Genomic DNA, 14,444 nt, shown 5'->3' on the forward strand with positions numbered 1-14,444 from the left:
TTGCATCTCACATCATCTCCTTCCTGTCGTTTAAATTTCATGTCTGTACCATGTCGCCTTCATTCCTTGTGTTCGACGAACCTCACCGGTCGGCCGGTAAGTAACCGATTACTAACCGCAACATTGTATGATCAACCGGTTACTGCACCGGTTACCATTCTAAGCAGTTGATTGGTTGATTGGAGCACGCGATCATTAACTGTCACGTGATTAATTAACCGATCGCTACCGGTCTTGCTCGTCGAACGTAAGCTTATTATGTAGCAATTTTAATGGCCAGTAGTGTATAATAGCTTTTGAGAAAAAAAGAAAAACAAATGCTCACATGTACCTCCCTTTATCCTACCATGGCCCCACTAAATTTCGGGGCACGGCAGTGCCCCCGCCAAGTCGAGCGCGAAGCAAACACTGCCGTACCATCCTTTACTGGAACCATTTCGCCGCATTTTCAGGCCCCTATTTGAGAACCTTCTGATGAGACCAGAACGCAGAAATTTTCGTCATCCACTAAGCTATAATCACATACTTAAAATCCGAAATTTCAAGTCTGTAGGTCATTTAGTTCCGAAATTAAGCGAAAGCAAAGTTTCGCATTTATGACACTCACTCACTCACTCATGATCATCAAAATAGAACTAGTACTTCCCATAAACTCAGAGAGGTGAAATTTGGTACAGAGCTAGGGTTTGATGAGTACATAAAGGGAAAACTATAAAAATTAGGCTAATCGAAGATCTGGAGTAACCCTGATTAGAAAACACAAGAGCCCAACCAAACTATTAGAGATCGACATATCGCCTTTACAAAAAATATTCAACTTGGTGGGCCACTTTATTTGATGTCAAAAATCGAAAGTCTGAAGTATCTAATGAAGAACCCTCAGCTGTATTACAGATATGGTAATGCCCCCTTCTACTATTGGTACATCAAAAAATTGACTGTCATTGCAAAAGTCCAGCGTAGTGGGACACATCTTCTAATTTAATCTAGACTAACTTTAGTCTACTCAAACATTACACAAATTAAATGTTTCTACAAAAAGAAGTGAAATCCCACTAAAAACATTCTGTAAAAAACTAGCCAAGTCTCGATGGAGCTGCTTGTTTATCTCTAAAAAGTAATGAAATCTAGACAAAGTCATGACAAGTCTAAGGTTCCTTACTGCGATTTCTTTATTATTATAGTTAATGTTGTGTGACTTGGCCGTTAAAGGGTACACAAGGGTACAAAACCAGGTGCTCCATGACACCATTGCACCAATCTGTTGCCAGAACCGCTACCCATTGACGATGGAAAATTGCAACTTGGAAAACGTGTAAACAAAATTGACTTGTACCCACTAACGTATAAAGAATGTTTAACGGCCAAGTCACACAACATTAACTATAATAATAAAATAATAGTTTAAAAAACTAAAAAAAACACGCTTTCATAGCAAAATGAACTAAAAAGCGAAAAATAATCTTTGGAAGATAGTAGTTGACCAATCACTTAATTTTAATGTAATACAAAAAAGCGTGGGGTGCTGTCTATTTACAATTTTGCTTGGACAACAAATGGAAGAAATTCGAGCAACTGATAAGAAGCCCCCCACGCTTTTTTGTATTACATTAAAATTAAGTGATTGGTCAACTACTATCTTCCAAAGATTATTTTTCGCTTTTTAGTTCATTTTGCTTCGAAAGCGTGTTTTTTTAGTTTTTTAAACTATTATTTTATTTTTCTGTTTTTTAGTCTTACGTTGGAGAATTATCAGACGACGAAATTATTTATAAAACGAGTTCGAGGTAATATCTTAAAGTTAAGACAAGGGCACTCCGATGGGAAGCTACTGCGGTGAGTCATCGATGTATGTTTGCTGAAATCATATTTATATTGCTTTGAAAATTTGAGATGCATTTGAATAAAAGTTTTGTTCAACAATGGTCTGATCAGCAATGAATTTCCAGTTGAAGGCTCACCTAAATTTTGGCATGAAATTAGTTAAAAACAATTATATTTCATGTTCTAATTACCTTGGAACATTGGAACAAATTTTGTCTGATGCAGAAAAATTAAAGGTTTTTGTAGATATTTTTAAATAATTTTTGCGAGCATTTTTTAATGTATTTTTTTAAATTTTTCCTTTTTCACATTGTTGGATTTATGTCAAAATATTGATTAAAATTGGAGGAAACTAACAATTAAAAGAGTTAATTAATTAATTTGATTGTAGAATATTGCATTGTCATCGGGTCTGAGGTCGCGTGCCAAATTTCTAAAGAATCCGATCGCAGAAAGTGGGCGAAATTTGAGCTGCAAGATTCCGTTACAAGATACATACATACATACATACATACAGGTGAAGCTAATAAAAGCGTGTTAATAAAGAAATCGCAGTAAGGAACCTTAGACTTTTCATGACTTTGTCTAGATTTCATTACTTTTTAGAGATAAACAAGCAGCTCCATCGAGACTTGGCTAGTTTTTTAGAGAATGTTTTTAGTGGGATTCTTTATTTACTGATTGTAAAGGTGTTCCCGGTTCTGCTATTTCATAGGTCGGCTTTTGTCGGGGTAAATTGTTTGGAATGGGTCAGTGCTGCATTTATGCTGAAATAAAATGCGAAAAAATATTTCTAGAATATCCAGAAGCAGCTCTACACTCTTGCTCCCGTATCCTACATCTAACGAGCTATCTAAAGAAAATTTTTCACGTTCTATCTGAGCATGAATGCAAAGCTGATCCATTCCTTTCAACTCTCTCTCAATTTTAACGGAGATTTCTTTAAGGAGTAAATCATAGTCTTGATTATATTTTCGCTGTAACTGACATTTTTTGAAGAAACAGTGCCATTACCCTAACAGGAATACCTTTCCTAACAAATTTTACACTTGGCGAGTTGATTTGGGTTTTAAAGAAATTGAGGTCCGTAACCGTATCCGCGGATCTTGACATTAATGATCCGGATCCGCGGATCTACTTTTTTAACGATTCGTCACATCACTAACTAAAACCTTGCACTATTCAAGTAGACAATAGCCAAAGGGGAAAACAATCTCTTCCGTAAAATGCCCGCCTAAAGATAAAATACTAGTTTTCCAGTTTCAATAAATATACAATAGTAACAAAAAGAGCTCCCCAATCCATACAAAAAAGGGGGAGGGGTCGGCAACTTCTGACCAGTAAATTACCCTCTGCCATTCATCACTGTTTACACCTGATGACCCCATCGCTCCTTTATGGACAAAGATAAGATTTTCCCTGGGGTAGCCAGATGGCTTCTATTTAAATGTTCTTTTAGAGTTAGTAAGAAGCATTGCATGAAGTCCCGCTGAGAAAAAAGTAAGGGTCACTCAGTTTGAAACGTTTTCTTAGTAGCGGTGCAATTCGCCATATAATAATGACGCCTTCAGACTTTACGGCGCCCTGGTACCACGGGCCGACCGAAGAGGGGGGCGAAAGGGGCACCACGCGCAGAGATCTGAGAGGGCGCCATAAACTAAACTTTTTCTGCATAACAATTAATTATTGATTTTTAAATTTTAGTCTAAGAAATGTTTTTATAATGCAAATATATTACATTTAATTCCTATCTTAATGGCGCTCATAGATTACATTTCGATAATAGGTTGTATTTTCAATTATGTAATAACTAGTATAAAACTGTTTTTTTTTATCACATTTTTTTTTATCATTCTGTGTGCAAAAGGAGATGGAGGGGGTGCACCCGCAGCAGAAAAAATTCGCCTCGGACTCCGGCCTTCGGGGCCGTCCGAAGAGAAGCGATCGCCCTGGGAGCCAACATATGAGAGAGGGCGCTATAAACTAAGCTTTCGCTGCATTACAATTTATTATTATTATTATTATTATTTTCATTTTCTTCTAATATGAAAAAAAGAGGCTTTTAAAAAGCTGTCTTTTATGGTACACATAGGCTTTGGACAACATGTTCAATTATCCAATAATTAATACACTCCTGTTTGTGAAAATTGCAACACCATGAAGGAAGCATCATAGTTGAATGAAATTTAATACACAGTTGAACAGTAATGGTACAAAAAAATGATTACACCTTCAAACCAAACAGATAATAAAAAGAGATAGAAATTAGTATTTTGAGTAGCCACCACGCGCCGCAATAAGCGCTGCTACACGACTTGGCATGGAGTGAAACAAAGTTTGAATATCTGCCTGCGGGAGAGTATTCCATATTATTTGTATGCGCAACCAAAGTTCGTCTGTCGAAGCAACAGGACGAGGATCACGAACGATACTCCGCCCAACGAAATCCCACACATGTTCAATCGGTGACATATCCGGGGAATATGCAGGCCAAGGAAGAAGCTGTACCTGCTGCGAATCAAGGTAGGATTTGTCAGTCCTGATGACATGTGGATGGGCATTGTTCTGCTGGAATACAGCTCCTGGCATTCCTTGCAGGAAAGGAATAGCTTGGGGCTGTAAAACTTCGTTTGCGTATCGGGTACAGTTCAAATTGCCCACAATTCGTAGCAATTGTGATCATCCATGATATGCTATGGCACTTCAGACCATAACTCCGGGTGTTCGTCCACTGTGGCGTTCGATAATGCACTCCGGAATGTGCCGTTCACCGGCATAGCTCCTGACACGAATTCGGCCATCATGGTGCCACAAATTGAAGCGGGATTCGTCAGAAAAGACGACCTGCTGCCAATCAGCAAGCCAACTCCTATGCGCATTGGCCCATTGTAGCCGCAGGCGGCGATGGTTTTGCGTGAGAGGAATCCTGTATAAAGGAATCCTTGCGCGCAGCCCACGATGCAGCAGACGTCTCCGAATTGATGAAGCACACAATGAAACACCTGTAGCTGTTGACCACTGTGCTGCCAATTGTCTAGAAGAAGCTGTGCGGTCCGTCAGCGCCATACGCACCAGGTGTCTGTCATCGCGAGCTGACGTCACATTTCGGGGTCCACTCCCGGATTTCCGAGCTGTCCGACCCTCGTCCGTCCACTGCTTCCAAACACGCTTGATTGTGCTGCTGTCACGCTGCACACTAACGGCTACTGCACGATGGACAATCCAGCTTCACGAAGACCGACGATTCTGCTCCGTTCAAACTCCGAAATTTGCTCAAATTTCGCTTTTTTTCGTCGAAGAGGCATAGTAAAGATTCAGTTGACGTTTACTCTAGCATATAACCACCGATAATCATACACGCTTCGCTACAGTCGTCTATTTATATTCAGTTCGATCCGCCATTCAGAGGGCGCTGCTCAGCATACGCATGCGCTACCGGTCTGCAATTCTAATCATTTGCATATCATGCCCTACTTTACATTTCCCGCAATTTTCAGCTCACTCGCGTAAGTCCTTCGTGGTGTTGCAATTTTGACAAACAGAGTGTATTAATGTTTCTGATCTTGAGGAAATCGATAAATCTGTTTGGGCTATTATTTAATGAGCGGATTTTACATCATTTTCTGCGTGGAAGATGGCTATGTTTTCTCTCATCGAGTGCAGCTCATTAGTCTTGAAGTGAAGGGTGAAGTCATATTTCGTTAAAAAGTCCAATCCGAGAATGAAGGGGTCCGTGATATCAGCAACGAATGCCATATGGTGGTAGGCGGCATTCCCAAACACTATTTCCATGTCCACTTTATCATCAATCTCGATTTTGTCACCTGTCACAGTCTGGAGACTTACCGTGGCGATGTCCACAACAGTTTCAATCCAAATTCACGAGTCACATCTGTCCTAATAATTGTCACGTTGGCCACTGTGTCGACAATCAGTTTGCAGGGATACCCATTTACTTGTGCGTGAATGAAAAGTCCATTACGGGATTTCAACTGGAGTCGAATCTTTCTGGCACTTCTCCCCGAAGCGAAGCTCCAACGCAGATGTGAGGGTGGTGAAGTCCAGGCACTGGTTGTCCGGAAGAGTCTGTAGAATGTCTGCAGCGTCACCTCGCAACGATGCCGCAAGATGGCAGGCCTTGGTAGCAGAGTCCCATCCGTTCACTTCCGCCACTATCACGAACTGGGTTTTGTAAACCTTCCACGAGGTTTTCCCATCAAATGTGGCCAGTTTAATGGACGGTCGAGCAGCCGATGTGGGAGCACCAAACTGTACAGAGCTGTTTTCCGCGGTCGGCAATCTCCTTTCCATGTCCTTAATTATTTCTTCCTTAAATGAAGTAAATTTCTTGTCTTCTTCTTCCAACTTATTCTCCACATTGGCGATGCGCGCCACAGTACCAAATTTTTCTTCAGAGGATCGACTTTATCTCCCATGGCGGTTAGTTGATTCTCCATCATGGTTTTCATCGACGTTAGGTCACTTTTCATTTTCATCTTGACTTGTAGTAATTTTAGCAGTTAAATCACAATTTAACTGTTCTTGGTTACTCGCTAATTCATTTTAATTTTCTTTTATATCTAACATATAGAAGAAAGTTTTGGATTCGTACAAATTTTCGAATTTCGAATTTTGACGGATTCGAACGTTTTGAGGTGTGCTGAGTCCCTTTCGACTATTTTTGGAAAATGTCTGTCTGTCTGTGTGTGTATGTGTGTGTATGTGTGTGTGTCTCCGTATGTGTGTGTGTCACGTCTGTGTGCGACCAGTTTTTTGTGGCCGCTCTACAGCAAAAACTACCGCATGAAATTGAACGAAATTTGGTACACATATGTGCCCCTATGTGAACTTATGCCTATTGATTTTTGGCGTGAATTCCTCCAAGGGGGGTGGAGCAATGGGACGTTTTTTGAGTTACGTGTGCTTGCTATTCCTCAGGAAGTAACTGGCGGAATCAAACAAAATTTGGTCCATATGTTGCCATTAACAAGAACAGGTGCTGATTCAATTTTGGTGCCAAAAACTCAAACGGGGGTTGAACTATAGAACGTTTTTTGTCGTCAATTGTGACTGCTGTATCTCAAGAAATAATGAACGGAATGAAAGAAAAACTTATCGGCAAGTAGCCCTCAGTGGGTATAAGAGCTGATTTTATTTTGGTGTCAACAGCTAAAAAGGGGGTAGTGCAATCGCCCGTTCTTTTTTTCCATTGTGAGTGTCCTATCTCAAGAAGTAATGCTACGTTCTGGTTGAAATTTGGAATGCATGTGAATCCATATGTAAACAGGCATTGGTTCAATTTTGACGCCAATCGCTCCAAGAGGTGTTGATTTTTTTTTTATTTATTTATTTTTTTTTTGCGAATAAAAATAGCTTTATTAATGCAACAATAAGAAAGATAAATCGTAATAGATTGTCGTCTGCGTATTTCTCGCGATTTTATTTGTATGGAAATGATCGGAAATATTATCTCAATGATTTAAAATTTTTAACTGTTGCCATCTTATGTTTGTTAACAAATAAAATATTTGTAATTAATTCAAGCAAGGCTTTTAAAATAACTTTCAATTTTTGCTTTGCTTTTGCAATAATTCTGACATTGGGATGGTCGTCTAGTTTTTGCATGTGTAATTTTGTTTTTGTTGGGAATATTGCTTCCCCGTCAAGCATGGGGAGGGATCAGAAAGAAAGAAAAATATAGAAGGAATTTTCGTGATGGTCACAACATACTAGTTTTTTTTAAAATTGTTCTTGATTTGCAGTCAATTTATTTTTTAATTGGTCTTGATTTGCCCTAAAACTTGTAGTCAAATCACTTTTTAATAGTTCTTGATTAGCCGCCATATCACTCTTTACAGAGTTGATTGCGTCAAGAAGTTGTTTTAATTGATCATCCATTGCGCGAGTAATCACCATAAAAATGAAGTCCAAATTCAAAGTCTTTATGAAAAAATGTCCAAGGTCGCACTTACTCCAAGAAAGTCCTGAAGAAGCCTCACGTTGGGCACCAATTGTTACCAGTTCCGTGCAGCTTTAAACTTTCTTTAAATGACGACACAGTTCTTGAGAAAACACAGGGCGATTTATTTACAACCATGTACAAGAAATACCGTTAAGAATTGCTAAATTAATCATAGCAGTTAGGCAAATATCGGTTAACACCGTATACTCAACGGTCAACCACATATTTACATCAAAATACGCAAAAACACAGCGCAAGGCGAAATCCTGAATCCGCCCCTGCGCCCATGTAATGGGGTCGTTTCCAAAATTGTAAAAGTAGTTTTTTCTGAAAGAGCATGAGTATTAAAAACATAGGGTCTGACCATTTTTTAAATAATTTGTTTAAGTTTAAAAATTACTTAAATCGGTGCGCTTTCATGAAATGCCATTCAGTGTTGCCATTCACAGAGCAAAATATTTTTTTCGCATCTTAGCTCACGTGTTCATTGGCAACCATATCGTGCCAATACATATTGGCAACAATGCGATTGATAGCAAGCGTAGATCGCAATGTTAATTCGCTTCTTGATTATCATAGCGTGGAAATGCAGAAAGATAAATGCAAAGAGAATTAATTAGCTTAAGCCACGTTTTGTTTGAAAAATCGGACAATTTTTTAAAAAATTAATTAATAAATAACTGTTCGGAAAATGAATTGTGAATGAGCCGCTTTTACGGTGTGGAATTTTGTGAAACGGCCGCTTTTACAATGCAGATTTTTGTGAAGGAGCCACAAAGTGGACCCAATTCAATTCCGAGTCGACCCTATTTTGGCGAGCGCAGGGCCGCATAGAGCTGATGCGGGCCCCTTGTCAGTTTGTTCGCCAGGTCTCCTTCTTCTCATAAAACTTGTAACATTTATATGCCTCAGATTCCAAGCTGGGTCCCTAGTTCCTGACCAGGGGACTAGTCGGGAACTCCCCCCTCGCCCTGACATGGCCTCCGAGCCAGCAACCAATATTGTTCGCTAATTTTGCCAATTAATGTTGAAAAAAGAACAAATGTAATTAAAAAACACATGCTGGTATCATTGTGGTACTCTACTCACCGACATTTTTGCTGTTGGTTTTGATATGACAATCAAGACTGAAGAAATACAGTGGTTTTTTGCAGAATTTTTTAAAGAGAATTTAAATTCAGTTTTAAATTTCATCAACATCTTGGTTGAGGTTGTACTGCAATGTAAATGTGTAAATTATTGTTTGTGAATTCAATGAAATCCATCAACTTGAAACAGCAAAACATGCGAAAAAAATCAAGTAACTTCAATTGTTAATGGAGTTTTTTACCATAACAACAAACAATATCAATACATCCTGATTGTTACATTACGCAAGCAAATGAAATGAATGTAAAAATTTGAACATCAAAACACCCATAGGCGGATTTAGGACGAAAATTTTGGGGGTGCAACATTAACAGGGATCTGGGGCGTGGGGGTTTTCAACAAGGCAGTGGCGAAATCAGAAAATAATTTTAGGCCAGGGCGTACTTTTAAATCTAAAAAACGAGATGTAAACCATATTTAGTAACATTAGGAGATCAGCAGTTCTTAACAATTCAAACTGCAGAAAATGTTTTAAACAAAAGTCGATGTTGTTAGAAGCAAGGTACGAATCCAGCTTCTAGTTTGAAAGGGGATTCACGCCCCAGAAAAAATTTGCAATAGTAGTTTTGAAAACGCAGTTTTAGAGTTCTTGGTGATATTTTAGGGGAAAGAATGATACGTGGGGCTCCAAGGCTGTTTTTAGAAATTTAAGTCTTATAAATGTGATTATAGTGCATATTTATAGTTTGGGTTAGGAATGACACTCACGGACCGACCCCAATCGATTTTTTGAAAAACAGATAGAAATATGCCCCCCTCCCCCCACCACCACCTCTTTAATTTTTTATAATTGAAGTTCCAAACACGCTATGGTGGACAATTTTTGATGCTATTCCCGGACGATGGTCCTGAAGCTCTCCCCTGGAAAATTTTCGAAATTGAAGTCCTAAAATTGAAGTACTTATGCAATACTCCATGGTATTAAAAAGAGGATTTCAAAGGCTACAGTCCCGAAAGATTCTCCTACTTATCACGAAATAGTACAGTTTTCAAAACCAAAATATTAACAATCTTTGATGATAATTAGAGGAAGGGGGTGGGAGGCCTTTGTTCGAATATTTTCCAAAATTAAAATCTTAAACACATGAGTGGAAGACCATATTTGGTAACGTTAGGGACACTGCAGTTTTCCGAAACTGAAGCTACGAAAACGCAATTTTAAACGATTTTCGATGTTTTTAGGTGATCATAGGATCTTTCTTAGAAATGTTGCGAAATTGAGGCCCAAAAAACGAAATTTAAGATACTCCGTAATAACATTGGCAAGAGAGAGGGCATCGGGGGGGGGGGGAAAAATTGAGGACTAATAGAAAAAATGAAAACGAAATAGAAAGAATGAAAAAAAAAAAGAAGGGGGGGGGGAGTCTGAAAGAAAGAGGATTGTGCGAGGAGGAGGAGGGAGGATACACACAATTCTCCGTCAATAATCTGAAGCTGTTGAAAAATTTAAAGGTCAATATTTCTCTTTTTGATATAAATTAAGGTTTTTCCCCAATATTATTTATTTTTTTTCTTCTTAAAATAACTGCATTTTCCTAAAATGAGATCTTTTCTTCCCTTCAATAATGAAAAATATATTTTTTAAAAACATCAACTCAGCATTTTGTGGGAAGAGTCACCAGTATTGTGCCCCATCCCCCCCCCCTGAATGCACCACTGCAGCAAGAATTCCGGGAGTCCTCCTTCAAAAATTTTTTTTGAAAATTTACCGGAAAAATGTTGGTTTTTAGTTGAGTTCGGAGTAGATTTTATTAATTTTATTGCAATTTTGTCTTTTTTTTTGACTCAATTATCTATAGTTGTTTCAAAGTAGAAGAATTCGTCTTGATATATCAATAAATACACAATTACAGAGGAAACAATTATTCTATACTATGACACAGCACTAGTATAGCAACTATGAAATTTTTTTTACCCAACTGCGCTTCTGAGTGACAAATATCACATTAATTTTTTTAAAACCCAGCCAAAAATTTTGTGGGTGCGGCGCACCCCCTGGCACCCCCGTAAATCCGCCTATAAAAACACCATAATTGAAATAACATAGAATAAGAACTTTCTTACCTGTCGAAAACCAAAAAAATGTAGCATATAGAACAAAAAAGTCAGCAATAGAGTATGGTAGATTTTAAAGTATACTAGCACTTTCTTTTGCTGCCCATTTTGTTATCGATGTTTCCATAATAAAGTTCGTTTGATGCAGTAGCGTATTATATTGACTTCAAAAGAACGATGCGGGAATGACAACAAAAAAGGCTTGTAAACATTTTTTTTAAAAAACATTCTTTGATTCTTACGCCTATAGTGCACATTCACTAAAATCAACAATGAGAACTAAATAAAAGACCACAGAATACTTAAGACGAATCCGATGACTTTTTACACGCTTTCTCTTAAGACTATGGATCGAGCAAATGACAGGTATGGAAGCGTCTACATTTTACGCTACAACATGATCTTGATTCACTATTCCCACATTCGAGTGCCAAACAGAAGCGCAGCACAATGTAATCTTTCCCCCAAACCAAAAATATAGCATGAAAACAACAAAAACATAATTTTAATCCTGAATTTTAAAGGCGAACTTTTCCAGTACGTAGCATTGATATTCAAAATGTAAACTCACGGATCACGTGGTTTCCTCTAACCTCGAACCCAAATCGTGAATAGACCCCATAGCCTCGAATTTCTGTTTGCTCCTGTATCCGTAAAGACGTCATGTGAGGCGTTGGTTAAGAGAACCCACGTTCAGCTAATGAGCTCTCCGACCTAATGTAAAGTAATGTGAATCAAGCTTTGCCTCGAAAAGAGACACGGCTGTCTTTAGCTGTAGCAGGTTCGTGTTTTCAAGATGGTGTTATTTTTTCGTTTCGTGTGTTGTCTATCATCACTTAAAGCTTTCAGAAAGTTTCCTCGTAATTAGTGTCAAATAAGATCTTTAGGAATGATGAGAAGATTCGTAAAGTGGAAGGATTATAATTTTTTCAAAACAAAGTTTAATTTATTTTTTACATAGAATTTTAGAACATCGTACCATATGTAAGTCAATATTTATTTACATTGAATATTTTAAGCATGCCATAAATTTTATCGAAAGGTCAATGTATAAAATTTTTCTTACAAGCTTCAAAAATACGTCTTAAATTTGGAAAGTTTTATGCTCCCATCGCTTAAGATTTTATTCCTATGTGCTTGGATTGTTTTTGTAAAAATAAACTTATCATATCCATGGTGTTAGTCGATTTACAGACCTATTATTTAAAATTTTTCCAAGGAAGAGGGCAAGGGAATGCTATAAGCATCAAAAATGTGAAAAAGAAAAGAATAATCTCACACTTGTATATTGTATGTTTAAGTTTACACTCGATTTTTAAACGAATCTATTAAGTTCGCGCAAAAAGTTCCTAAAATCGAATAACACCATAAACTATGTACTCTGCAAGGTATGCCTGTTTCCAAGGCAAACAACACTGAAACCAAGATATTGGAATAAGAGAATAAATAATCTCGGACAATAATCCTTTACACTCATTTTCAAATAGGATTTTTATTAATCTACATATAGGGGTGTTTGTGATCGGAAATTTCTAAAAATTTTGGGTTGTCGAGTCTTTCCCCTAACTTCAATGGAGACTTGCTAACATTATGTTTTTGAAGTTTCAGTATTGGAAAGTTGAGGGCTAACTCCTGACTCCATCCCTTCCCTTAACACTACCAAGGATGGCTAACCATTGCATTTCAAGGCTCCAATTTCTGATGGAAAGTTCCAAACCCCCCCCTCCCCCTACATCATAAAAGATGGCTTACAATGCATTTTTGAGACTTCAATTTTGAAGTCTTCATTCCGTGTTCTTCTTTCCTCATCTTTCAACATCATTCAAAGATCATATAAGACAGCGTTTTTGAAACTGCTTCATCAAAAAGTTTCTGTGTAAAAGTTCTGAATCCCATGCCTTTTGCTATGCTATCAAAGATGGCCTACAATTGCATTTTCAGGACTTCAATTCCAAACTTTTCCCCGGGGAAGGCCTCCAAGCCCCTTGGTTTTTAGCATTATTAAAAATATCTAAAATTGCATTTTGAAGCTCTAATATCATAAAACAACTGGGAGAGATTTCCTGAATACATCCTTTCCCTTCAAGAACGCAAAGACAGCAAACAATTGTGTTTTGAAAAATATATCATTAAATTCCGAAAAATTTCTGGAAAGGGACCCCCAAACTTTCCTTTCTCTTATTAACCACCAAATAGTCTAAAGATTCATTCTTTACAAAAAAATTTCAGGCGAGAGCCTGCAAACACTCTTACTTATGGGTGAAAATAAATAATTCAATCACAACAAACAAATCCATAGCTATCTTTAAATTTAATTGCAAATGCAATTTTAATGTACACGTTATTCAGGAAAAAAAGTGCTTCAGTTCTTAAACTTTTTTAAACTTTTATTTTCATTAGTCCCCACTCTCCCGCCTCCCTTAATGCATTATTCAATCCCCCCTCCCAACAGGATCGTTTGGATCCGCCACTGGTCGAGCTTCCTCATAGTTCTGGATAATATCAGTCTTCAGAAAATCTTACTTGAATCCACTATCACCCTTGTTACATATGATTTTATCATTTTAACCTGGGAAAAACTCATGTGCTCCAGCGCACAAAAGGTTGCACAGGGTGCCTGTATGATCCCTATCTATTAATACAATTAATAAATAACAATTTTATCAAAAGTTCATTGTCAATTTGTGAAATAGATAGGAACAAATCTGATATACCCCCCTCTTGGCGACTTTTTCCTGTTGGCGCCAAAAAAGCGTCGCCAAGAAAACTATGTATGACGTCATATGTCATACATCGTTCTTAGCGATGCTTTTTTAGCGCCAACAGGAAAAATTCAAATTATGTCATTAATTATTTAATGAAATTAATGCATTAATTTTTTTCCGTTGTTTCTCCGGGATACGAGCCCTCGGTCTCATAGTACTTTCGTAATGAGACCTCGGCTCGCCGGCCCTGCCTCGGTCTCATTACGAAAGTACTATGAGACCTCGGGCTCGCCAGGACCTCGCTGCCGCTCGGTCCGTTATCCCTCCGACTTTTAATATACATCACAGTCGGAAATAAGTCACAGATCTCCTCCGTTCAGTATACAATAAAGTCACAGATTTTATGTGAAATTAACACCATTTTTGTGCTACAAAAATGCCAACCAGACCAAAATACAAACTACCAGAAACACACTAAAAACACAATAATTCAAAATATGTTCACTTACCTTTTTTACTTTTCTTTTACTTCCTCACGTGAGGCAGTGCACATATGTTCCGCTCTTAGGAATATTTGTTCGGATTTTAATTCAATGTAATTTAATATTTCTTCATTAATATAATTTCGCTAATCGGCTAAAGTTTGATGAAAAAAAATATTGATTTTCAATATCAGCAGTTTTGGTCCCAATTAAAATCTCATATGTTATCAAAAAAATCTCCTCTATTTTCAACTTGCTAGAACTAAA

The 14,444-nt window shown here is 37.7% G+C and overlaps 1 protein-coding gene across 1 annotated transcript in view; it reads left to right on the forward strand.

The window, feature by feature from the left end:
* The first annotated feature begins 11,800 nt into the window (after nt 1-11,800).
* LOC129229437 (uncharacterized) overlaps nt 11,801-14,444 on the forward strand; it is a 118,605-nt gene continuing 115,961 nt past the window's right edge. The window contains exon 1 of the mRNA XM_054863748.1: nt 11,801-11,974. The gene's annotated coding sequence lies outside the window, so the exon portion shown is untranslated. The remainder of the gene's footprint in view (nt 11,975-14,444) is intronic.

This window comes from Uloborus diversus, chromosome 1 (assembly GCF_026930045.1).
Source record: "Uloborus diversus isolate 005 chromosome 1, Udiv.v.3.1, whole genome shotgun sequence".
Classification (NCBI taxonomy): Eukaryota; Metazoa; Arthropoda; class Arachnida; order Araneae; family Uloboridae; genus Uloborus; species Uloborus diversus.